Below are 25,251 nucleotides of genomic sequence, written 5' to 3' on the forward strand. Positions count from 1 at the left end.
GTAAGGCTGCGCATTGATTCTTAAGCTCAGATTCTCCTGATTAGGAGGGTTAGATGGTCTCTGCCTTGAGTTGGTGTGATCGGCAGTGGCCACCGTGTACTCACTGACACTGAAACAGCAAACAGCAAACAGCAAACCTGAGACACTCAGAGCCAAGTCTGCCACATAGGGAGAGCTGCTGTTTGGGAAGCTCGTGATGGTCATTCAAGTTGGGAATCATTTTATGGGTTTAAAATGTGCAGCCTAAACATGCTGATGTTATTGTTTCCATCAAGCTATAATTCACCTACAAATTAACCACTGCTACATTGATTCAATTCAAGGCTATCTTAGAAATAGTTTGATCCCAACTTTTGGGATTAGAAACTTGTTCTCTGCTTCTATTTTCCCAGCAAAGCTCCTCCTCCTCTCCAAATTATAAATGTTACCAGTTGTAAGAGTATTACTTGGTAGTCTTCCGAAATTATACGTGCAAGATGGGTGGGACAGTGGGAAGTGAGTGGAGAAGATGGCACATGTTGCTACCAGAGGACCCAAAATTGATTTTAATGCTTTCTTTAATGAACACTCAAAGTGTGCAATATTTACCTTCCCAGGCCTTAGCCTTCTCATCTGGCCACCTTTCCTGGAGAATGAGATAGATGATCTCAGAGCTCCCGGACTGCACCATCAACCCTTGGACCAAAAGCACCCAGAGAGGCGAGGTGGCATCTACAAAATCCCACAGTTTGGTTGTTTTGAATATGACTGTGGATTTGAGTGTGTGTGTTTTGATCATTCACAGTGCTTTTCTTAGGAAAATGCTTAGTAAATGCGTGTGGAGCTGAGCAACCTTTGTCTCTATTCCAGCTGCCTATAAGACTGTGTGTGTTCAGTTAAACATTAAAGGACAGTTTAAGCATGAAAATTTGCAGACCAACCAATTTAAATGTATTTGACATGGACTAGTGTCTATTATTCTTTATAGTAAGCTGATAGAAATGTACAGTTCTTTTAAGTTGGGGAGATTTTAAAAATTACACAGACAAGGCTGGGTGCAGTGGCTCACGCCTGTAATCCCAGCACTTTGGGAGGCTGAGGTAGGTGGATCACGAGGTCAAGTGATCGAGACCATCCTGGCCAACATGGTGAAACGCTGCCTCTACTAAAATACAAAAATTAGCTGGTGTGGTGGTGGTACACACCTGTAGTCCCAGCTACTTGGGAGGCTGAGGCAGGAGAATTGCTTGAACCCAGGAGGTGGAGGTTCCAGTGAGCCGAGATTGGGCCACTGCACTCTAGCCTGGTGACAGAGTGAGACTCCAACTCAAACAAACAAACAAACAAAAAAGAATTACATAGACAGTCTTAAACTAGAACTAGCTTAACTTTGCTAGGAGCCTCTCAAGTTTGGGAAGGTTGTGAAGCCAGCCAAAGAGGGCTATGAATCGTGCCGTGCCGTCTGGGGAAATAGCTTTGCCTTTGCTTCACTACAAGCCTTCCTGTTCCCTCCCCCATTCCACAGAACATGATGCAGCCACAACAGGTGCCAGATGCCCCATCTGTCCAGAGATTGCTTTAAGCACATCAGTCTGGACAGCCACAAACAGAATCTGACCTCATTCACTTTATATATAGTCAGTTAGCATATGTTTGGGTTAGACTGTATCATGGACAACAGCCCCAGCAAAAACCATCCTGAACAGTCTGTGACCAGGTCTGAGTCACTGTTACACTTCCAGCAACAATGTCAATGCTTCAGATATAGTAGGTACTCACTCAATCAAGGTTAGCTGAATGAATTAAGTATGACAGCTTTCATCAGTGTTATGACAACATGCCTGGGAGAAAAGATGATCTACGACTATGAGTTTGAACTGAGGGTTACACAACCTAGCTTGTAGCACATCTGAAACGTAGTTTTTAATTTCAGATGTCATTCCCAATTGAAAGAGTTTGTGCTAAGTACAGTCATACACAACAAGAAGCTAGCAATATACTGAGATTTTCATAGCTTTAAGTAGAGCGTGTATACATAAATATGCATATATGCACATTGGGAAACATACACTTTCACTCACTAAAGCAAACGTCATTATAAAATAACTAAAAGATGTAAAATTGATTTAACAAAAATAGCAACTGAACATTGCAAGTAACAGAACAAGATTCATTCCGAAATGACTCTAGATTCACTACAAGTGAAATTTCATCCCCCCAAATACCAACACACAGTAAAAAATCTGATCAGTTCTAAGTCTAGAAATTAGTTCAGACCCCATGCTGCAATATGACACTGTATGTGTTGAAAGCCCTTCAACATGTTTCACAGCTTGAAACATCAACCGATTCCAGGGACACTGATTATTGATGGTTCACAATAATTAAATACACTTAAAAAAAATGGAAGCTACTAATAAAATATATCAATGAGGCCTAGCACTGTGGCTCACGCCTGTAATCCCAGCACTTTGGGAGGCCAAGGTGGGTGGATCACTTGAGGTCAGGAGTTCGAGACCAGCCTGGCCAAGATGGTAAAACCCCATCTCTACTAAAAATACAAAAATTAGTTGGGCATGGTGGCGTGCACCTGTAACCCCAGCTACTTGGGAGGCTGAGGCAGGAGACTCGCTTGAACCTGGGAAGTGGCGGTCGCAGTGAGCTGAGATCATGCCATTGCACTTTAACCTGGGTGACAGCAAGACTCTGTCTCAAAAACAAAAACAAAAAGTCAATGAGCCAATAGATTCCTTAGCAGTAACTCTATAATAAGCACACATTGTGGAGTTGGCCTGTCTGAGTTCAAATCCAGATTATACTGTGCTCTCTTCGGCAGCACATACACTTAACAAAACAAAAAGCAGGTTACATCACTTTTTAGCTGTGTGATTTTGAACAACCTATTTGATCTCTCTGTGTTTTCCATCTATAAAAGGGGGATAATAAAAGCATGTACTTCATAAGGACATGGTAAGTATCAAATGAGATAATTGACATAAAAACTTTTATGAAGGAAGTTAGCACGTGGCAATTAATCAGTAAATGGTTTTTATCATTGTTATATCTACCCACAAAACATGCCTATTTAACAAATGCTCACCTTTCTAATCAAAAATCCATCCTTCCTCAATGCTCACCCTCAGTGTCTTCAGCAGCACAATAATAATGTGGAAACCGGTTTGTCTTGCATTCCTGTTCCCAAGTGCCTGATACCGTGCCAGGCCCAGAGTTCGGTACGTCCTCACTTAGTATCAGCTGTGGGTTTTAGGAAACTTCGACTTTCAGTGGAACAGCTGAATTGCTATGATGAAACCAATTTTAAGAGTTAAGTTCCTACATATTTCTCATCAGGAAAACATCACCAAACTTCTAAATAAAGACCCCAAACACTTCTATATTAAACACTGAAATCAATGTGAGCTAAATATACACTTAAGAAAGATGAATGAAAACAAGTAAGATAATTAGTTACCCAATTATTCCAGTTCAGGGTCTTGGGTGGCTGGAGCCTGCCCCAGCAGCTCAGGGTGCAAGGCAAGAACATACCCTGGACGGGACGCATCCCATAGCAGGGTCCACTCACATCTACATCCACACTCACGCTCACTCAGACTAGGCCTATGTAGACATGCCAATTCATGCAATGTGCACATCTTTGGGATGTGGGGGGAAACCCGATCACCCGGAGAAAACCCACACAGACATAGGGAGAACATACAACCTCCACACAGACAGTGGCCCTGGCCAGGAATCGATTTGTTTCCTCATCAATGCAATAACTAACATTGGACACAATGACCATTATTCAAGGACCCACTATAGTTGCTCCAAACATATTGGGTAAGACAGTGAAATGATGACAGCAATATTTTAAAGCACTTTGGAAATACATCACAAAAGGTATGATATTCACTGTGATCCTTAAGGGTTAAGGGAGAAAGAGAGGAAGTCTAAGCTCAGATTGCTTTGCTTTTCCCACAGGGACGAAAGAGAAATGAACAGCAGCAAATACTGAAAGGTGTGCTGGAATTAAATTGTGTCAATTTCCCAGCATAATAAAAACAGCCCGTTCTGGAGCCATGGCTGATCACCTATTCATCCACTCTATTCTTTTAAAAAACAAATGACTCTCTCACCCAAATTCTCTCTCTTACCGATATGCATGACTCACTAAGAATTCACATTATGTGAAATCACAAAAAAGCAATAGGAATTCAACAAGGCATTTTCTAACTCTCACAAAAGTTTGGCCCCCAAACAGTAGGCAACAGAGTGCTGAATTTCCAACAGATTTACCACCGCTGTCTGACAGCAAGACCCTATGAAGGAGGTTGGGGCCGACACTTGGAAGCTTTGTATGGGGAGGGGATGCTATGCTATGAAAGATTCTTAATCAGACCAGTGGGAGCTGCCCAAGGCTGGCAATTAAAGCTCTTCCTGGCCAAAACCCACAGAGACATCAGGCTTCAAGTACAGGTATTCAGCACAAAAAGCCAAAATTATCCCCTGGTGTGCAGAGGTTACACTGTTATAAAAGCAGAGGATTTTTTTTTTTGTCCTCTTTAGAGAAATACAATCATGAACTGCTCCAATGCAAAATTAAATGGCAAAATGTCCATGACATAGCAAGCTCCCTTCCCCAAAAGAAAGAAAAGTTGTAGAGAATAGGTATTAGTGAGTCCAATTAATTAAGTAAAATCAAAACCAAACCCTTTCCACTATCCCCTTTCTGTAATTTATACATTGGAAGTTTCCTGAAAACAGGTATCAAAGTGTTAAAACTGATTACCACTGGAAAGTGATGGGGAGTCTTTAAATTTTATGTAATTTTTTATTACAGGAAAAGTAAACAGATTAGTTTAATGAACCCTGATGTACTCATGCACTCAGTTTCAGCAATGATCAATTCATGACTAGTTCTGTTTCATCTATACCACTACTCACTTCCTTCCTTCTGTATTGTTTTGGAGCAAATCCCAGACATTACTTCACCCTTAAATATTTCAGTATGTATTGTTAAAAAACAAGGAAACTTTAAAAAAAGAACCATAAAAATAATCCCATCATTATACCTAAAATATATAAATGATAACAATACTTCAAATATCCAGTGCTTAAATTTCCATTGTCTCAAAAATGTTTTTATGTAAAAAGAAAAACTTTATACAAATTAAATTTAAAGGACTTTAATTGAGCAAAGAACAATTCATGAATCTGGCAGCACTTTGAAGCAGAAGAGGTTCAGAGAGCTCTACTCCATGACTGGGCAAGGAGTATTTATAGACGAAAAACAGAAGTGAGGCACAAAAATAGCTGGAGAGGTGGCAGCTCAGCAGCTGCCTTATTTGGACATGGTCTGATCAGTTAACAGCCTGTAACTGGCTGACACCCAGCTCCTTGTTACAAAATGTATTCCTAAACTAGGCTTTCAAGTTTGTTTACCTACTAAGTTAGGTTAAATTATTAAGGAGGGACTCATGGTATGGAGGTAGTCTCAGGCCAAATTTAGTTTAAAATTTGTTTTGTTTTACAGTTGTTTGAATCAGGATTCAAATAAGGAGCATATATAGTGATTGGCTAATATGTCCAAAATTCAAATAAGGAGCATATATAGTGATTGGCTAATATGTCCAAAATTCAAATAAGGACCACATATAGTGATTGGCTAATATGTCCTTTAAGTCTCTCAATCTACAGGTTCTCCTTCTATCTTACTGGGTTTTTTAAAAAAATAATTTGTTACATTTAGAATTTTGTATATCAATTTGAAATTGATCATGAATCGTTTTTTTTTTTTAATAAGGAAGGAAAGAAAAATTAAATGGCTGACAGCACAGCACTGAGTTCCTTCATTGATGAAAAAATAAAAAAACAACCCATGGTAAGAGATACAGCAGTCATTAGAGGACATTCCTCTGTATCCCAAAAAGCAACTGAACAAGAGTCCATCAATATATAAAACTTGCTTAAGAGGTGACTTTGTGAAGCTAGTGAACTATCACTAGCACAGTAAGACCGATGGCAGTGTAAAATGTCATCACAAATCCATCTGAGGCAACACACAGATCTGCAACTGTGTCTTGGTTCCACCCTAGCTAAGAATGGAAATGGGGGCTGTTAGGAAGACAGAAGGGAGAACTTATGTTGGGAGCAACAGATGAATGTCCACCGTCATCACTGTTTACATTTGTTGTGCTGTGATGCCCTTGTTAAATATGGAAGGTGGTTTCAGTGCTGAGATTAATTTTCAATAGGTAGAAGTTAGGGAGAGAAGGTTTCCAATTGTCAGAGTACAGGATAATGCCTCACACTTGGTAGGGACTATACACACTTGTTGAGATTAACATAAAATAGCTTTAAATTTTAAAGCAGATAGCCAGTGATGCTTCCCAAACTACAACACCAAGAAAAACAAATTTATAGACTCTCCATGTCACTCCACCTGGATTAAAAAAGAGTCCATATTTACATACATGTTTGAATCCCTTGGTTGGTTATGCAAACAAGCAGCATTCATTGATCAAATATTTGTCATTGTGTCTTTCCCTGTAATAGAATCAAAGAATCATATAATTTGAAAAGTCAAATTCACAGAAGTAGAAAGTAAAACGGTAGTTACCAGAGGCTGGGGGTGGGGACAGGGAGTGGGATGGGGAAAGGGAAGATGTTGAACAAAAGGTACAAAGTTTCAGGCCATGCACAATGGCTCATACCCGAAATCTCAGCACTTTGGGAGGCTTAGATGGGAGGATTACTTGAGGCCAGGAGTTTGAGACCAGCCTGGGCAATACAGCAAGATCCATTCTCTATTAAAAAAACATTAAAAAAAAAAAATTAGCCAGCCATGGTGGCATGCACCTTGACCCTGATACACATTCCCCAGTGTAGACCATTCCTGGTTTTACTGGAGTGCTCACCTCTTCTTCCCAGAGCCCTGGGACTTGGGCTCTCCTCAATTTCCAGGGGGGATTAGAATTCAACCTCAAATCTCTACCTAGTTCCTACCAGCCCTTCTCTGTTGCTCCTGATATTTTCTTCATTTTGAAGGAATGGTGTCAATATAACCTGGATGCTTCAAAATCCAGTCCCCAGGTCAGTCAGTCCCTTGGGTGCAATTCCTTCTAGCCACTGTCCCAGCACTCTGTGAGGCGAAGGTGGATCTCTTTATTCTTTTCCCTCCTACCCCCATCATATCCTCCTCTCTCAATCTATCCTTTCCCCCAGATTCTGCCCGTAGTCAGTCCTGGTTTACTCCCAGTTGTTTGCGTGCTATGTGGCACGGCCTAACCAATTACAGCACCAATTAAATCCCTCTGATTTCTTCTTTCCCTATGAAGTGGCATAAAGCTGCTTCTATTTCATCTTGCACAGTTATGATCACTCTTTGAAACTTAAATGTAGGACTTCACAATTTTTGCTTTTTAATTTAGCTTTATTAGTTTGTGCCCATTATGTCAGCACGTCTATAGAATCTGAAACTGCCATTTATCATAATGAGGTATCCTTCCGAGATGTTTTTATCAGCTGCATTTTGGGGTTGTTTTTGGTTTTTTGTTTGTTTTGTTGTTTGTTAGTTTTTGAGATGGGGTCTCACTCTGTCGCCCAGGCTGGAGTGCAGTGGCACAATCATGGCTCACTGCAGCAATTAGTTTGACCTCCTGGGCTCAGGTGATCCTCTCACCTTAGCCTTTCAGGTAGCTAGAAATACAGGCGCATGCCACAATGCTATGCTAATTTTTTTGTATTTTTAGTAGAGACAGTGTTTCACCATGTTGCCCAGACTGGCCTTGAACTCCTGGGCCCAAGTGATCCACCCACCTTAGCCTCCCAAAGTGCTGGGATTGCAGACGTCAGCTATCATGCCCAGCTCAGCTGCAAATTTTTTTGATAAAGTCTTCTTTGCTTTTATACAAGTTACTAATAAGATGGCTCTTTATTATAGACATTACTTTAGTTTGGTCTAAAACCAACAGAATCAACATTTTCTGGCAAAAATCATCCACTTGGCTATCTCCAAATAACTATACAATCTTACTTTCAATATTTTAATAAGGGGTTTTGTGACTGCTTTGTTGAAATTGATATTCACTATCTAGATATTGTTGCCTGAGCCTGGTTACCAGAATGAGTGTTCTTAGTGAACCCTTATGGGTTCCTGGTAATCTCTTTATTCTTCTCCAACTGCTGACATCTATTTGAGAATCTATTATAAACTTGTCAGGGTTTAAATGAAATGTCAAAGACCATTTGTGAAAAAGTCAAACAACACTCTGCATTTTCTCATTTTTTGGCATAGCTCCTATTCTCTGTAACATTTCCAAATTTACTAATAGGGCCACGTGTGGTGGCTCATGCCTGTAATCCCAGCACTCTGTAAGGCAGAGATGGGAGGATGGCTTGAGGCCAGGAGTTTGAGACCGGCTTGAGCAACATGATGAGACCTCATTTTTTAAAAAAAAAGTACTGACAGTTGCTCTAAGGTCAGTTCCTTTACACATGGGATGTAATCAGACTGGGTTTTCTTTCCATCTTTCCACCTATCCAGTGTTTCAATGTTCTTTTAATTCATTTGTTTTTAACTGAAAATTTTACTGAGATAACTAAAGATTCACATGGAGTTGTAAAACATAATATAGTGATCCCTTGTAGATTTTACCCTATTTCCCTCAATTGTTTTTGCAAAACTATAGCATAGTGATACAACCATGAAACTGACATTTGATATAATTCCCCCATCTTACTCAGATTTCCTGTTATACCTGTACTTGTTTGTGTATGTAAACCTCTATATAATTTTATCACTCATTTATAATTGTGAATATAGTCAAGATACTCAACAGTTCTAACTCTACAAAGATTCCCCATGTTGCCTATTCATTACTCTTGTAAACACTGCTCACTTTACTCCTATTGGTTTTTAGATCAATTTCCATGAAGGAAAAAAAAGATGGAAAATTAGAGTTGAAAGGCTGTGCCTTTACTGGGCTACTTGTAACATTACCACTTTCTATTCCTTTTCAGTAGGGTTTCTTAATCTGCATACAAATGTCTTTTTAAATATTACTCCATTTTTCCTAGAATTTTAAAAATGCTTTCATGTCCTTAGGTTGTCTTTATCTGATGTTCATTTTCATAATTTCTTTGAAATGTAGCTTGGTAAGTGGGTAGAGTGGTTTGCTTTTTTTTCTACTTTGTAGTAAAATGGAATAAATAACAGCATACATTTGGGATACAAATTAATCTACACCATTTCCTCCATAGTTTCCAATTATAAATGTGTATGGAATATCTTTTTTTGGGATATTAAACTATAATGAGCATTTGTAGCTATTTAATGCCGTAAAATACCATTTCTGGGCCAGGCATGGTGGCTCACACCTGTAATCCCAGCACTTTGGGAGTCCAAGGTGGGAGGACCACCTGAGGCTAGGAGTTCAAGGTTACAGTGGGGGTACTATTGCACCACTGCACTCCAGCCTGGGCAACAGGGTGAGGCCCCATCTCTATTATATATAAAATTTCCCTCCGTAATCTCTTTGAGGAATAAGATCACATTTTATACCTCTTTTGTGTCTACAGTGGCCACTGTGCTTGCCTTTTCAACACATCCCAAATGATTAAAGCCAAAGACTGGCCCTTGTTTTATAAAGTGGCACACAGTAAATATTTTAGGCTTTGTGGGCCAGTCTCTGCCACACTACTCAACTCTGCCACTGCAATGCAAAAGATAATATATGAATGGGTGTGCATGGGATGTGCCAATAAAACTTTATTTATAAAAACAGGCAGCTAGCTGTAGTTTGCCTACTCCGATCTAAGCCAACAATGGCAACTACCTCAGCCAGTGACTGGTTTACAAATGGACTTATGATCCAATCTGGTGAAAGGGATGTGAGAAAAATCTAAGTGGGGGCTTCCGGGAGAGATTATTTCACATGTAAGACACACAAGGAAGAGACGATGCCTTTTTTCCCTTTGGATGTTACCAAATCTGAATGTGATAGCTAGGATTGCTACAGCCATCTTGCTCCTGATCTAAAGATGAAGCCATCATTGTAAGGGGGCAGGGCCATGAGAGTCACAGAGGAGAGCAGCAGCTTGGCATACTGGGCCTGGAGACAGCCCCACTTCTTAGGGAAGACAATACACTTCCTTATTGCTTAAGCCAATGAGTTGGCCCAAAAGCATCCTAATTACTGTAGCACCCCCTCTGGCATTTAGCAAAGTACTTCACGGAGAATAGATGTGCAGTAAACAACAGTTTGCAGATCTGGCTAACAATCTGAACCATGAATTTATGCAAATCAGAATTCCTTTCATTGTAAATAAACTAGCTCCTCTTATCATTTTTTCTTAAAAATAAAACAGATCAAAAATAGAAAAACACCAACGAGAGGAATAATATTATAGTAAACCTATATTATTTAAAATGAATAGAAAAGTATTTGATAATTTTTCACATTTTTTTCTGAAAATAAATGTGCTTTAGCTTATTATCCATTCCCTGCAGTTTTCCTCCTTTTACTTTAAGCCTCTCTCTCCCTGGCTGTCCCTTGGAAGGCCTGCCATATGCAAATGTGTGTACACTCATCAGTCTTATTAGGCATAGTTCCAACTGGCCACCCCACATGAACACAATTAAAAGTTAAACATCAATTAAAATTCACAGAATCCATTTAGCTTTCTCAAAAAGCACTAAATAATACCACACATTTGGGACACAAATTAATCTACATTGTTTCCTTCACACTCTTTAGTTATCAAACATCCTACTTCGCATTTCAGACTCTGTTAATTGTTCATTCAGCCCACACTGAGTAGGTAATGAAATATGAGCCCAAGATAAAAGATAAGAACAAAAGAATGAGATGCCACACCAGATCAAGTATAGTCAGCCAGATAGTTTGTCAGTGACGGTGGCACTAGAGAAATCCTGTGTGGGGACAAACACAGTGAGGGGAAGTGGATGATCTCTCTAATGAGACCTCCACTGACACATGCATCTGCTTATTCACAGACATCGACATCTAATGGGCATCTTAAGTTTCAACTTGGCCCAAACAGAATGCATAACTTTCCCCCTAAATCTTTTCCTTTTCCATCTTCCTCCATCTCAATAAATGGCACTCAATTGCATAAGCCCAAATTCAGCATCACCCTTGATTTACTATTTTCTGTATCCCCACGACCAAGCCATCAGCAATTCTATCGGCTCTGTATCCAAAATCTGTTCGTCCCTCTTCATTCCACTGCCAACTCCTTAATCCAGACCTCGGTTATGTGTCCCCTGTGGTGACAGTCTCTGCCTCCCAACTGGCCTCCCTCTCCCCCTCCTGCCTCTCAACAACCCACTCTGCTAAAACTAAATATGATCCCACTGCTCCCCTCCAAATGTCTCTCTGCTGCATTTTAGAATTAGAAACCTGTTTACTTTCCTATTGCTGTAACAAATTATCTCAATTCAGCAGCTTAGACCAACACACATTTATTCTCTGACAGTTCTGAAGCTCAGAAGTTGAAAATCAGGGTGTTGGCTGGGCTGTTTTCCTTCTGGAGGCTTCAGAGGATAATTTAAACCCTCATGTGCTACAGGCTGACTGCATTCCTTGGCTCATGGCCTCTTCCTCACCTTCTCTGATTCTGATTCTCACCTGACATACCCCCACCCACCCGGCTCTTATAAGAACCTTTATCACCACATTTGGTCCACCCAAAAGATCCTCTCCTCACATCAAGATCCTCCACTTACTCACAGCTGCAGTATCCCTTTTACTATGTAAGCTAACATAGTCACACAGACTCTGGGAATGGGACACAGACATTTAGGGGGACCTCATTCAACCTACCACAAAACCAAAACACAATACAAAAACCACTTCCTTCCTATGACCCACCCAGCCCTCCGTGCCCAGCCTTGCACGTCTCTCTCTTGTCTCCTACCACCCTCTCCTCACTGCTCCACCAGCCTTCTTCTGTCTGTTCCTTTCACGTCCAAGCTCGTTCTCACCTTAGGGTATTTACTTTTGTTGTTCTCTCCAGCTGAAGTGTTCTCCCTCCAGAAGACCACATTGTGGTTCATTCATAAGAGCTCAAATGTCCTTTCCTCACTTTCTGTCCTTCAAGGTCTTCTGTCTATTCTCCCTGCTTTTCTCCCCGCCCATAAGCAAACTCCAAGAGAAAAGTCCACAGCTGTCTTGCTCATGCTCCACCCACCACAGTTACTGACACACTTACCAACTCAACAGTTGTTGAAAGAATGAACTATCTAACTTCAAAATGTTAGTGATCTCTGGCTGGGTACAGTGGCTCATGCCTGTAATGCCAGCACTTTGGGAGGGCAAGACGGGCAGATGACCTGAGGTCAGGAGTTCAAGACCAGCCTGGCCAACATGGTGAAGCCCTGTCTTTACTAAAAATACAAAAATTGGCCAGTCGTGGTGGCAGGCACCTGTAATCTCAGCTACTCAGGAGGCTGAGGCAGGAGCATTGCTGGAACCCGGGAGGTGGAGGTTGCAGTGAGCTGAGATCGCACCACTGCACTCCAGCCTGGGTAACAGAGAGAGAAACTCTGTCTCAAAAAAAAAAAAAAATGAAAGAAAGGAAGAAAAGTTATAACCCATTCTGGTTTTCTAATCCATATACTTATGTAAGTACTTTTTAAACACATCAACATCTTGACCCTAGATCATCTCTCAGGATAAGACTAAACAAGATGAAATGTAATAAAAATGACTTTGGAGTATTACTTGAGACCAGGAGTTTGAGACCAGCCTGGGCAAGATGGTAAGACCTTATCCATACAACAACAATAATAATAACAGCCAAGTGTGATGGCTTGTGTCTGTCATCCTAGCTATGTGGGAGGCTGAGGTGGGAGGATTGCTTGAGCCCAGGAATTTGAGGTTGCAGGGAGCCAATGAGCATGCCGCTGCACTCCAGCCTGGGCAACAGAGTGAGACCCGTCTTTAAAAAAACAAAAAGCAAAAACCATAAATCCTAAAGAATATTGGAGAGGTGGAAGTGGAGTGAGGAGATGGGGCTGAGAAAAATATGAATGACAATTACTGTATAAAGAAGACTTAGAAGGATTAATTATAGTTAACTCAAAACTCTGTGTGACTTTTCAAAGTGGTATGGCTACCAAAAATGTGACCTTCTGTGCACTGGAGATTCCTAAGCAAGAAGAGGAAAACTGAGTCTTGGACACACTAAGATTTTTTTAAATTAAAGCTAAGTTTCAACAAATCTTTAATTGTTACAGTCCTATGTCATTTTCTTTATGAGGGCCATCATCATTAAGATCTGTCATTATTGAAACAGGAGTGGTGACACTGTAAAAAGGAACAGGACAAAATTGAATGCTGAGGAAAGGGTAGGGAGTATGCCAATGTCTCACCCATGAAGGGCAAGCAGAACTACTCGGATCCCCAGATTAACAATGGCATTAAATGCTCAATTCAAGCCAAGATAGACTCCAAGGTCCAGAGGCAAATGAGGCATCCAAGAAATGAAGCAGAGGTCCCACGGTGTGAGGGGTAGGAATGGGAAGCACCACTATATTGCACCACTATATTGAAGGGCCCCACCTTATGAACGACTGTAGGAAATCAGCCAGGGTGGTGGGAAAAATTATAGGAAAGACACAAACCTTCTTGGAAGGCCAGGAGGTTTTGCAAAAGCTTCAGGAAAGGGTTATGGCTAAAGGCAGCCTTACCTTGAGCTAATGGCAGAGGGCAGATAACACAGGAGTGCAAAGGAATTTATCTAGATAGCTTGTTTACCTAGTTTTCCAGAAACCAACCTTTGATCATCTGCGTGTAGGACTTCCCCCTACTGGGGCGGGGGTGGGGTGGGGGGGGTCCGACAATGTTAATTACCCTCAAATAGTGTTTGCTCTACGCCTTTGTCATTTAATCTGTACTAAATAAATGCTTATGGGGCCGCACTTTCTCTTCTGCAGTGCTTAGCCCTGCGGTCCCCTAGCCACACTCAAAGTCAAAATACCTGTGTCTGCATACTCCATACTCTGTTCATCCACTGCTCAGCCAGGGTCTGCAGGACAGACTCGGCAAAGGACTTGCATCTTATCCTAGAATGTAAAGTATGTTCCCTCTTGACTGACAAAGTACAATGCTGTTCCTCTGCTGGTACCACTGACAGCATTCATAATAGGCTTTTAGGAATAATGCAATCTGGGGACATCTGAAGGATATGGTTTTTGGTCAATAAATCTAACTCTAAAAGCCAATTTTTTCAGGCTTTGCCCAACCACCTCAGCCTCCTTTAATGGAATTACTTCTCTTTTTCCAGAACGATTTCACCTCTGATTAAGAACCACTTCAAACTATAGAAAGATGCATATGACAGATCTGTGTATCTTTAGGGCTTTTATGATGATAAATGGCAAACATGTGTGGGTCATCTCTTAGGACAATAGTGAAAAGCTGAATGCCATCTCCTCTTCCTCCCCATGTCATCCCTCTTCAGGATATGCTGAAAAACTATTTTAAAATATCATTTCAAATGTGTCAAGTTATGAGCCAGCTGAGCTACATGTTCATGTGTCTCCGTTTTTTTTTGGGGGGGGGGGGTGTTTAGTAAGGATCTCAAGAAAGCTATAGATCCTTTCTGCAGAAAAATAGACATGTGTACACATCCCTACAAATTAATGGTGTTCTTGGACTCCTGGTACATGGCCAGAGATTCTAAGTTAAGAAACTTTATGTCTTACTCCATTTTGTGTTGTGTATTAGTCTGTTTTCATGCTGCTAATAAAGACATACCTGAGATTGGGTAATTTACAAAGAAAAAACTGTTTAATGGACTCACAATTCCACATGGCTGGGGAGGCCTCACAATAACAGCAGAAAGTGAAGGAGGAGCAAAGTCACATCTTACAAGGCAGCAGGCAATGGGGTGTGTGCAGAGGAAATGCCCTTTATAAAACCATCAGATCTTATGAGACTTACTCACTATCGGGAGAATAGCCTGGGAAAAACTACTCCCCATGATTCGATTATCACCTACCAGTTCCCTCCCATGACATATGGGGATTATGGGAACTAAAATTCAAGATGAGATGTGGGTGGGGACACAGCCAAACCACATCATGCTGCTATAAAGGAATATACCCAGCTGGGTAATTTATAAGGAAAAGAGGTTCTGCAGGCTGTATGAGAAACATGGCACCAGTGTCTGCTCCTGGTGAGGGCTTCATGCTGCTTCTACCCATGGTGGAAGGTAAAGGGAGGATGGTGTGCGCAAAGATCACACGATGAGAGAGGATGCAAGAAAGGCCAGATGCAGTGGTTCACACCTGTAATCCCAGCACTTTGGGTGGCTGAGATGGGTGGAACGTGAGGTCAGGAATTTGAGACCAGCCTGGCCAATATGGTGAAACCCTGTCTGTACTAAAAATACAAAAATTAGCTGGGTGTGGTGGCGCATAGTCCTAGCTGCTTGGGAGGCTGAGGCTGGAGAATTGCTTGAACCCGGGAGACGGAGGTTGCAGTGAGCCCAGATGGTGCCACTGCACTCCAGCCTGGGCAACAGAGCAATACTTTGTCTCAAAAAAAGAGAAAGCAGGGAGGGGCCAGAATCTTTTTAATAACCAGCTCTCAAGAGAACCAAAAAAGTGAGCATTCCCCTCTACCCCCAGGAAGAGCGTTAATCTATTCCCATAGGATCCACTCCCATGACCCAAATGCCTCCCATTAGGCCCCTCCTCCAACACTGGGTATCACATTTCAACACGAGACTTCCAGGAGACAAACAGGCAAACTTATAGTATCTTACTACAGTGGGTAAGTATGCCTAGAGAGACTATTGTAAAGACACTCTAAAATGCCTTATGAGCACCCAAGAGGCTTAGTTTTCCAGCTTCTAGGTTTGTCATTGTTCAGACCTACCACAGGTACATGTGACTACCTATGGAGTCCACCCTAGATAGAGCATGCATTGGCCTGCAGATGATTGTTTTATTTTTCCAATATAAAATTTATAAACGGATTTTTTGTTTTTGTTTTTGCTTCGTATTTTGAGACGGGTCTCACTCTGCCACACAGGCTGGCATGGTTTCGGCTCCGTGCAGCCTTGACTTCCCAAGCTCAACTCATCCTCCCACCTCGGCCTCCCACCTAGCTGGAACTACAGATGCGTGCCACCATGCCAGGCTAATCTTTGTATTTTTTGTAGAGATGGGGTTTTGCCATGTTGCCCAGGCTGATCTCAAACTCATGGGCTCAAGTGAGCCGCCTTCCAGCCTCCCAAAGAGCTGGGATTATAGGTGTGAGCCACCACCACTTCCAGCTATAAACAGGTTTTTAAATTATAACCTAGCTTGTCTTTGGAGAAAGAATACAAATATTTGAGAACACATTAATAAACTGGCATTGAAATAATGTGTGCTTGTGTATGTGTTTGTGCATGTGTGAGTGTCTGTGACCACTGACCACTGTGTATGTTGCATGTGTGAGTTTATGTGAGTCTTCCCTTAAGAGATGAATCATCCATCCTCCCTGGGTGTGCCATTTCCTGGTTTACCAGACAGATGAATCCGCTCAGGTGAGAGCCAACCTGTGGGTCCCCAGCAGCTTATCACCTGGGAGCTCAGCTCACCTCCTCCAATCCACAACCTCCCCATATTCAGGGACGCCATCATGTTGGGGACACCTGCCCACACTGAAGCTTTTGCAGAAGCTTTGAAGAGTTCCAATCCCTTCTTTTCGCAAAGGACTAATCTGCTTCTTATCGCTAAGCTTCCTTAACTACATCCCACTGTGCGGCCTAAAGGGGATTACCAGCTGTCACGATGCTTTTATCTTTCCACCTACCCAACAGCAGACAGGAGAGCTCAAAATGGGACAGAAATAAGAACTAAGAGTAAAGGAATTCCCAAAGGGGTGAATCTGTGTCTCTGAGGCAATGAAAGCATCCTACACAAAATGTAAAACATGAGTCTTGGGTTTTCCTAAATTCTCCTGTCTTTTCTTGGCTGAAAGCATGAGACCGATAAATAAGTGTCTGCCAACTGCTTGCTCTGACCAGCAAAGAAATCAACTGGGAAAAGAAAATCAAATCAGGAAAGGGAGGCGAGCATGGACTTGTATATGGGCAAGCACGCACACACACACATACACACACGCATAGGCACACACACACATATCACACTGACACGTGGAGGGAAAAAGGAAAGGAAAGGCCACCACCCTTCCTGAATTTTCTGAGACAGACCTATAATTGTTTCTGAGGATAGTTCCAGACAACACAGGAACTCCTGGAAGTTCAGCTAAGGAAAGAGAACGTTTTCACTTCGCGGGATCATCAGACACTGGCTCTGTGTCTAGGTATATGTGTACACAGAGGTTCATGGATAATTCTGCTGTCCTTTGGCAGCAAATGTCACTCTGCTGACCAGCAATCGAGTTTATCTTTTCCAGTCACCCTGGAGACCAAGAGAATGATGGACAGAGTAGAACACAAGCTCTTTTTATTGTGCAAGGTCAAGTGGCCTAAAGGAAGCCAAATAACTTTTAACAATGTGCATTTGTTTAAAATGTTCAATGGCTTTCCAATTCCCTAAGGATAAATTCTCAGTTCCCTAACTCGGCCTGTAAAAAGGGTGGGCCACATACTGTAATGGTCCAAACAGGGACATTTTTTAGAGTGAAAGACACTGCTACTAATAACAGTGCTGGGGCTGGGTGCGGTGGCTCACACCTGTAAGCCCAGCACTTTGGCAGGCCGAGGGGGGTGGATCATGAGGTCAGGAGTTCAAGACCAGCATGACCAACATGGTAACACCCTGTCTCTACTAAAAATACAAAAACTAGCTGGGTGTGGTGGCGTGCACCTGTAATGCCAGTTACTCAGAAGGCTGAGGCAGGAGAATTGGTTGAACCTGGGAGGCGGAAGTTGAAGTGAGCTGAGATCGCACCTCTGTACTCCAGCCTGGGTGACAGAGTGAGACTCTGTCCCTCTACCCCCCCCCCAAAAAAAGACAATAATATGTAATACTGCCCATGAGGCTGGGGCAGCACCCTGTAATCTGCCACACTGATATTTCTGCAGCAAAATGTGTGAATATTTACACTAAACAGCTAAATAAAGTCTCAAAATCACCTCACATCCTTTCAGGTCAGGCTCTGCAAGTCATTTAGTTCAGATCAGGTGAGAATTTCTGTCTATGTATGAAGAAACTTTAGTTTTCAATAGCTGTTAAATTTTAGAATTATGGGCAGGGTATGGTGGCTCACACCTGTCATCCCAGCACTTTGGCTGAGGTGGGCAGATCATTTGAGGTCAGGAGTTCGAGACCAGCTTGGCCAACATGGTGAAACCCCACCTCTACAAAAAAATACAAAAATCAGCCAGGTGTGGTAGCACATGCATGTAATCCCGGCTACTCAAGAGGCTGAAGCGAGAGGATAACTTGAGCCCGGGAGGTTGAGGCTGCAATGAGCCAAGATCATGCTCCTGCATTCCAGTCTGGGCAACAGACAGAAACTCTGACTCAAAAGAAAATAATTTTTTTTAGAATTCTGGAAAAGGACTGTGGACTTGTAACAGCTGACATTTCATTAACACTTATGTGCCAGGCACTGCTTGAGGTTTACATACATATTATATCTCATTTAATCCTCAAAACAGGTCCTACAAAGTAAGTATTATGCCTTTGCTTAGATTTTGGGTAAAGAAATCAAGGCATAGAGAGTATGACGAACACTCAGAGAGTAAGCGGCAGAGCACAACACTGTACATGTGACCCACAGCAGGTGCTCAGTGATACATGCCAAGGTCCCAGAGGCTGGAGAAAGCTAGCCCCTTTCAAAAAGCAGAGAGAAGTCAGTGTGGCTGGAGGAGAAAGTGAGCAGAGGATGGGTTGTAAGTGATATTTAATACATATCATTGACCCAGGCGTTCAATGATTTCTGAATGAATGAAAGGACACTGCAAGTGTGCACATGTTATGCATAGCGAGGTCGGCTCAAAGCAGTTACACAGGAAGACGGCTGAGATGACCTTGCCAGTTCCTATGGAACTGTCTGCCTCAGTTCCCTCCTCCAGGCATAGCTTCAAGCCCAGCTGGATGTTTACAAACACCACATGACCATATGGCCCACCCTCCTGGACACAGATGACTGCAGCAGGGGCCGGCTCTTGGCCCATGTTTGGGTAATCATAGCAATTCCCAAAGACTTGGGAACTGGAACCACAAAGTCATTTTCTCTCTTGATGCCTGGACTTACATAAACATGGTTCAGGGAAAAACAAGGAACAAACATATAGCATCTGTATGTTTGTACCTATATTTAGGTAAAAACCTAAATATCCAAATACAGCCTGACATATTCTAACAAGTAGCTTAGGTTGTGTAATTTTTCCCCTTAAATAAAACATTGGCTAGCACACAGGAACTAGTAGGCCAATTAGGACTGCTTCTGCTGCTGAAATGTAACTGATCATTAGCAGTCATTTGGTAATTAAATCATTCAACCCATGTTTACTGTGTACCTACTATGAGCCAGGAACTCTGGGAAGCAGATGGTAAACAAGACAGATGTGGTTCATGTCCTCTCAGATCATACAGTTGTAGTGGAAGTGTCAGGGTCCAAGGGAAACAAGAGGAACAGAGGGAATGCAGAGCAGTGGGTTTGAATCAGTCATTGGAACTGAAGCAGAACAAAAATTACACCGTTTATGAGTTGTTCGATCCCAACAAATTCTTATCATAAAACTGAACAATTATGAAGAATTACTGATATTCGCACTAAAAATATAAGTCCTCATATGCACATTGAGTCATTCTAACAATCATATATCAAGCATGGACCATCCAGTCTCAACATGATTAACAGAATATTAATCAGAATTAATATCAATAAGAATTATTAATTAATCTCAACATGATTAATAATCTCAACATGATTAATAGAATATTACTAAGAATTAATATTAATAAGAGTAGAATATTAATATTAATTTGCATTTATATTACGAATGTCTGATTAAACCACTTGATAGTGAAAAACTAACATCATAAGTGTGGTTTTCAGAAAACACTCAATCCAACCAAGACCTTTTGCCGGTTTAATGCCAGGGCTATTCTAATTAAAACTACATTCTGCAGAAAGCACTTTGCAAAAATATTAGAACATATTTGAAGTTCGCAAGCTAAAAGGGTAATATTAAAAGGATTTCACCAATAGTAAACAGGATGAGTAGCTACAGTGATAGAAACACATTTGATGTAATATATGAAAGGCGCTATTAACTGTGAGTGCATTAACCTTCCCTCCTTTGTTCCTCATGAGCATAACCCCAATTCTGTTCATGCTATTAAGATGCCCTGCTAAATATACTCTTTCCTGGCCTCTCTTGAAGTCACAGATGGCCTGTATCATAGTTCTAGGGAATAAAACCTAAACAAAAGTCTGTTTTGAGTTTCTTAACAAAAGGAAGCAGAGTTGGTGAGAGAATCCTTTCCCTACCCTTCTTCTCTTCCAAGTAGGCATGAGCGCCCCCATGCTGTCACCATGACGACAAAAGCCAACACACCACGTAGCTCTGATGAAGCTTTGAACCCCGCCGACCTCTAGATTATGTGTCATATGAGGAAAAAAAGCCCCCGTTTTTCTAAACTACTGTTGTTTGATTTTTCTGTTATTGGCAACCAAACATTCCTAATAAAGTAGTGCAAGACAGAAGGCTGTACCTAAAGCGTTTGAACCTTGGGCAACCGTAGCTATAGAGACTGAGAATTCTGTGCAATGGCAGACTTGGCACAGATACCAGGAAGTAGCCCATCCATGGTGAAGCTGTGTAAAACACTGATCATTGCGGGACACCAAATCAGGGCTGTGGTGGAAGCTGGTGTTCATTTACTCAACATACACTCTCCATGTTCTTCCTCATCAACAGAATCCTGCATTTGTCCCCACGGTGGGTGCCCACATGTCCTTTCCTAGCCTCAGGGCAGGTCCCATTTCAGGCATCTGGGCAAAGCCTCATAGAAGACAGGAAGGGCAGTCTGTTGAGGGCTGAGCTGTAACAGCTGTGTAGACAGTGACGCCCCCTCCGGCTCTCACCTTACATTCAGGAGATTTCGATATGGAATACAGATCTAATGTGTGACTAACTCTAGGACATGTTCAATGACATTGTCAGCCCCTTCAAGCCTTTTTTGGTTTGGGGTAGAGGTAGGTTACAGGTGTCTGGTGTATCCGATACAGGGTTATTATTATTCTTGAACTCAAGCACAGCTTTTTAAAAAAAATTTTTGAGTTAAGTGTTCTCATTTTATTTTGTTTTGCAACATAATATTCTTTTTCTTAGCTTTCCTATGACATTACTTAGCAACCTTTGCTGAAAGAAACACAATATATGATTGACTACTTTGAAGACACATACACTGGACACTCAAAATTAACAAGAGCAGAGAGGTGTGGCATAATCTTTTTCATTTGTTATGTGTTGTATCTTGAGACAAGCTAATCATCTTAACAGCAGAAGCTAAAGCAAAATGATCCTCAAGTCACCTTTTAGGAAATCATATTGTAATATTACAGAATCCGATATCTTCATATTTTAAGTACATTTTAAATAATAATAATTATTATTAGCAATAATAGTTCAGGGGTGCGATTTCAGCTCACTGCAACCTCTGCCTCCCAGATTCAAACAATCCTCCCCTCCTCAACCTCCTGAGTAGCTGAACTAGAGGGGCATGCCAGCACACCTGGCTAATTTTTATATTTTTGTAGAGATGAGGTCTTGCTATGTTGCCCGGACTGGTCTCCAAATCCTGGGCTCAAGCGATCCACCTGCCTTGGCCTCCCAAAGTGCTGGGATCACAGGTGTAAGTGACGACACCCAGCCTGTTTAAGTACTTTTGCTAACTGGAGGATTACTTTTAAAAATAATTATTAAAAATTTTGGCAGCCTCAAATTTGAGTGCTCTGGTACAAAGCTACACTTCTTGCTCACTTCCATCCTTGACTGCCTCATGAAAGTTTGCTGCTTAACAGAGCAAAGCACCAGTGATTAGTCCATAGAAGAGTATCTCACCTCAGTCAGCACGCATACATGAAAAGTTACAGTGAGTAACTTACATCGGAGTAATAATGATCACCTGCTGCATTAGGTACAAAGTTTACAGTACAAAGTAATATTTTAATTTCATAGTATTGGTTACTCCTATGATATCTTGTGTGAATTTAATAAACAGCAATCCATTATATCCAAATTACCTTTTCAACATGTAAGTATTAGAAAAATTACTAATTAGATATTTTCCATTTCTTTGAAGGCTTACAAAGCCTTCAAAATTCAGTGTGTATTTTATACTTATAAAACATCTCAAGAGTTAAATTTTTATTAGACATATTTGAGATGATTTTGATTTTATAAAACTTACACAAGAGTAGTTTTGCATACCTAAATTGTGTGAAACATATTTAAAAGTTTAAGTAGCTGAACTATCGATAGTCATTTTTCTCTTATATTTGCATTTACTTTGACAATTCTTTATCTTAGCAAAAGCATATCTGCCCAAGTATATTTACATAGCACATTTTAATTTAAAATTATTAGTATCCAATTGAAATTTGAGTTGACAAGCAACTCTAAATTTATGAATATATATAAGGCGTTTCTTCTTTTTTTAACTTTCACTTTACGTTCAGAGGTACATGTGCAGGTTTGCTGCAGCTGTATACGTATATTGTGTGTCATGGGGGTTTGGTGCATTGATTATTTCATCACCCAGGTAATGAGCAGAGTACCTTTTTTAATAAGCATAGGTAGTTTTTCAATCCTCATTGTCTTCCCACCTTCCACCCTCAAGTAGACCCTGCTGTTCCCTTCTTTGTGTCCACATGTACTCAATGTTTAGCTCCTACTTGTAAGTGAGAACATGCAGTGTTTGGTTTTCTGTTAGTTCGCTTAGAATAATGGCCTCCAGCTCCATCCATGTTGCTGCAAAGGACGTGATTTTTTATGGCTGTGTAGTATTTCACGGTGTATATGTGCCACACTTTCTTTATCCAGTCTATCATTGCTGGGCATTTAGGCTGATTCCACGTTTTTGCTACTGCAGCTTTTTTAACAGATACCACAGAGATAGGTATATTTCCCCTGAGTATAATGCTCTCTTTTTTCCCCTTTAGAATTTGAGAAGTAGTCCATACTTTTTTACTCTTATATTAAGGCTTCATTTGTAAGTAATAAGCCTAATTTTTTAAAAAAGAAAAGAAAGCATGAAGGGACTCTTAGAGAACAGGGCACATTCAGAAACTGCTCATGGTCCGCAACGGCTGCAGAGAAAGCAAAAGATGCAGACAGGCAGGTGGGCAATGGAGGGTTTTGTGTATCACACGTCAAAGCTTGACTTTTATCCCAGTAGCAATGAGGAGCCAGCGAAGGATTTTAAACAAGGGACTGACATAACCAGATCCTTTACACAGGAGGATTAAATGGACTGCACTATGGGGAAGCAAATAGCAAGGTGGCACAGGAGTCTCGTACAAGACAGTAAGGGATGATGCAGCCTGAATTAAGGCTATGGCAGTGGACGGATTTCAGAAGTGCTTAGGAGGTAACAGGGAAAGGGTCTGATGGTAGATTGGATTTCTTAGGTAAAGAATGAGAAGGAGTGAAAGTGACTCCCAGATGTGACAAAGGGTGGTTGGTGATGCCATCCACAGAGGCAGGGAATGCGGGAGGCTCAGATGAATGGGAGTGTCAGGAAGGGGTGAGAGACACAAGGCACATGCAGTTTTTGCACCTGGGACATCTCATGGAGGTGATCACTAGACAGCAGAATATAGGGGTCAGGCACTCTGATACGAGTAGGAACTATAACTTGAATGAAAATAGCAATTGAAGTCATGGGACTTAATAAGATCATCTAAACAAAATTTTAAAATGGGAAAATGAATAGGTGAAACCATAGAGAATACTAATGTCATGGATGGATGAAGAAAAAAGAAAGCAAGAAAGAGAAAGAAAAGAGAAACGGAGAAAGGAAAGATAGAAAGAAGGAAAATAAAGAAGGGAAAGAAAGAAAGAGAGAAAGAAGGGAGGAAGGGAGGGAAAGGGAAAGAAGGAGGAAGGGGGGAGGGAAAGAAGGAAGGAAAGAGAAAGAAAAAAAGAAAGAAAAAAGAAAAGAAGAAGAAAGAAAGAAAAAGAAAGAAAGAAAAAGAAAGAAAGAAAAGAAAGAAAAGGAAGGAAGGAAGGAAAGAAAAGAAAGAAAGAAAGAAAAGAAAGAAGGAAGAAAGAAAAAAGAAAAGAAGAAAGAAGAAAGAGAAAGAAAGAAAGAAAGGGAAAGAAAAGAAAAGAAAGAAGAAATGGTCAGAGAGGCAGGAAGAAAACCACAGGGGGTTGGAGTGTGGAGCAGGATGGGAGGTCCAGGGAAGAGGGCTGTAAGGGCTGAGTAGCCTGCAGTGCTCAATGCTACCCTAAGGGATTCTCTTCCCCAAGGCACGTGGGCTTTGCCTTCCACTGTGTGTACATGTGATCCTGCTTCCCTGGCCACGGTTAATTGGTCAACGGGTGATCATTGACCTAAGTAGGATAGAAACCTTCCCTGGGCTAAGCTCTTAAAAGGCAGAGGTGGGCCAGACGTGGAATTTGTGGAATGTCACCTGCTCCTGCCACGTGGATTGGAAGCAGACAGAAAGGGGAAAGATGAGCAGGGACAGCCAGGAACAATCTTGGTCCAGGGAAGACATCCTGTATTCTGATAAATGACTCTTTTATGTTGCAGTTGGTTCTGGTTGGTTTTTTCTTACTTGGAACTATAAAAATCCCAAAATATATCCGACAAGAGAGACAGAAATATAAAGAGCTGTATTACCTGAGAGAATGAAACATGTGCTGAATGGAGACATAAGAGGGGGCTGTGGCAGCTCAGGAGCAGGGGAGATTCATTCCAGCTGGGTGGAAGGAATGCCTCCAGAAGGGAGCTGGCACCTGAGCTGGCACTTTAAGGATAAGGAAGGATGTGTGGGGAAGGAATGGAAAGAGTGCACTCTAGCCGAAGGAAACGCACCAGCAAATGCAGAGAAGTATGAGAGTAAATGGAGCATTAGTGAAGTGGAGGCAGCGGCCATGCCTCTGACAGTTTCCTGATCTGGTCAACTCCGACATGCCTTTCGGGACCCTAGGAAGCCTTCCCGTCCTCCCACAGAACCCAGCCACCCCATCACAGCCTCTCCCACACCAGATCTGATGCACTGCATCTATTGATCTTTGTATGTCCTGTGACTGACCCAA

General features: G+C 41.5%; 1 protein-coding gene and 1 long non-coding RNA gene across 4 annotated transcripts in view; both read right to left on the reverse strand.

The window, feature by feature from the left end:
• The window catches only part of TMCC3 (transmembrane and coiled-coil domain family 3), a 373,454-nt gene that overhangs the window by 213,011 nt on the left and 135,192 nt on the right, over positions 1-25,251 (reverse strand). The gene's annotated exons all lie outside the window — the stretch shown is intronic.
• Positions 9,581-12,339, reverse strand: LOC116564808. The gene is made up of 2 exons (XR_004275107.1): positions 12,223-12,339; positions 9,581-11,381 (listed from the first exon to the last, which is right to left on the reverse strand). It is a non-coding gene; the product is annotated as an uncharacterized LOC116564808 (long non-coding RNA).

This window comes from Sapajus apella, unplaced genomic scaffold, assembly GCF_009761245.1.
Source record: "Sapajus apella isolate SASKATOON/1434 unplaced genomic scaffold, GSC_monkey_1.0 scaffold2, whole genome shotgun sequence".
Lineage (NCBI taxonomy): Eukaryota > Metazoa > Chordata > Mammalia > Primates > Cebidae > Sapajus > Sapajus apella.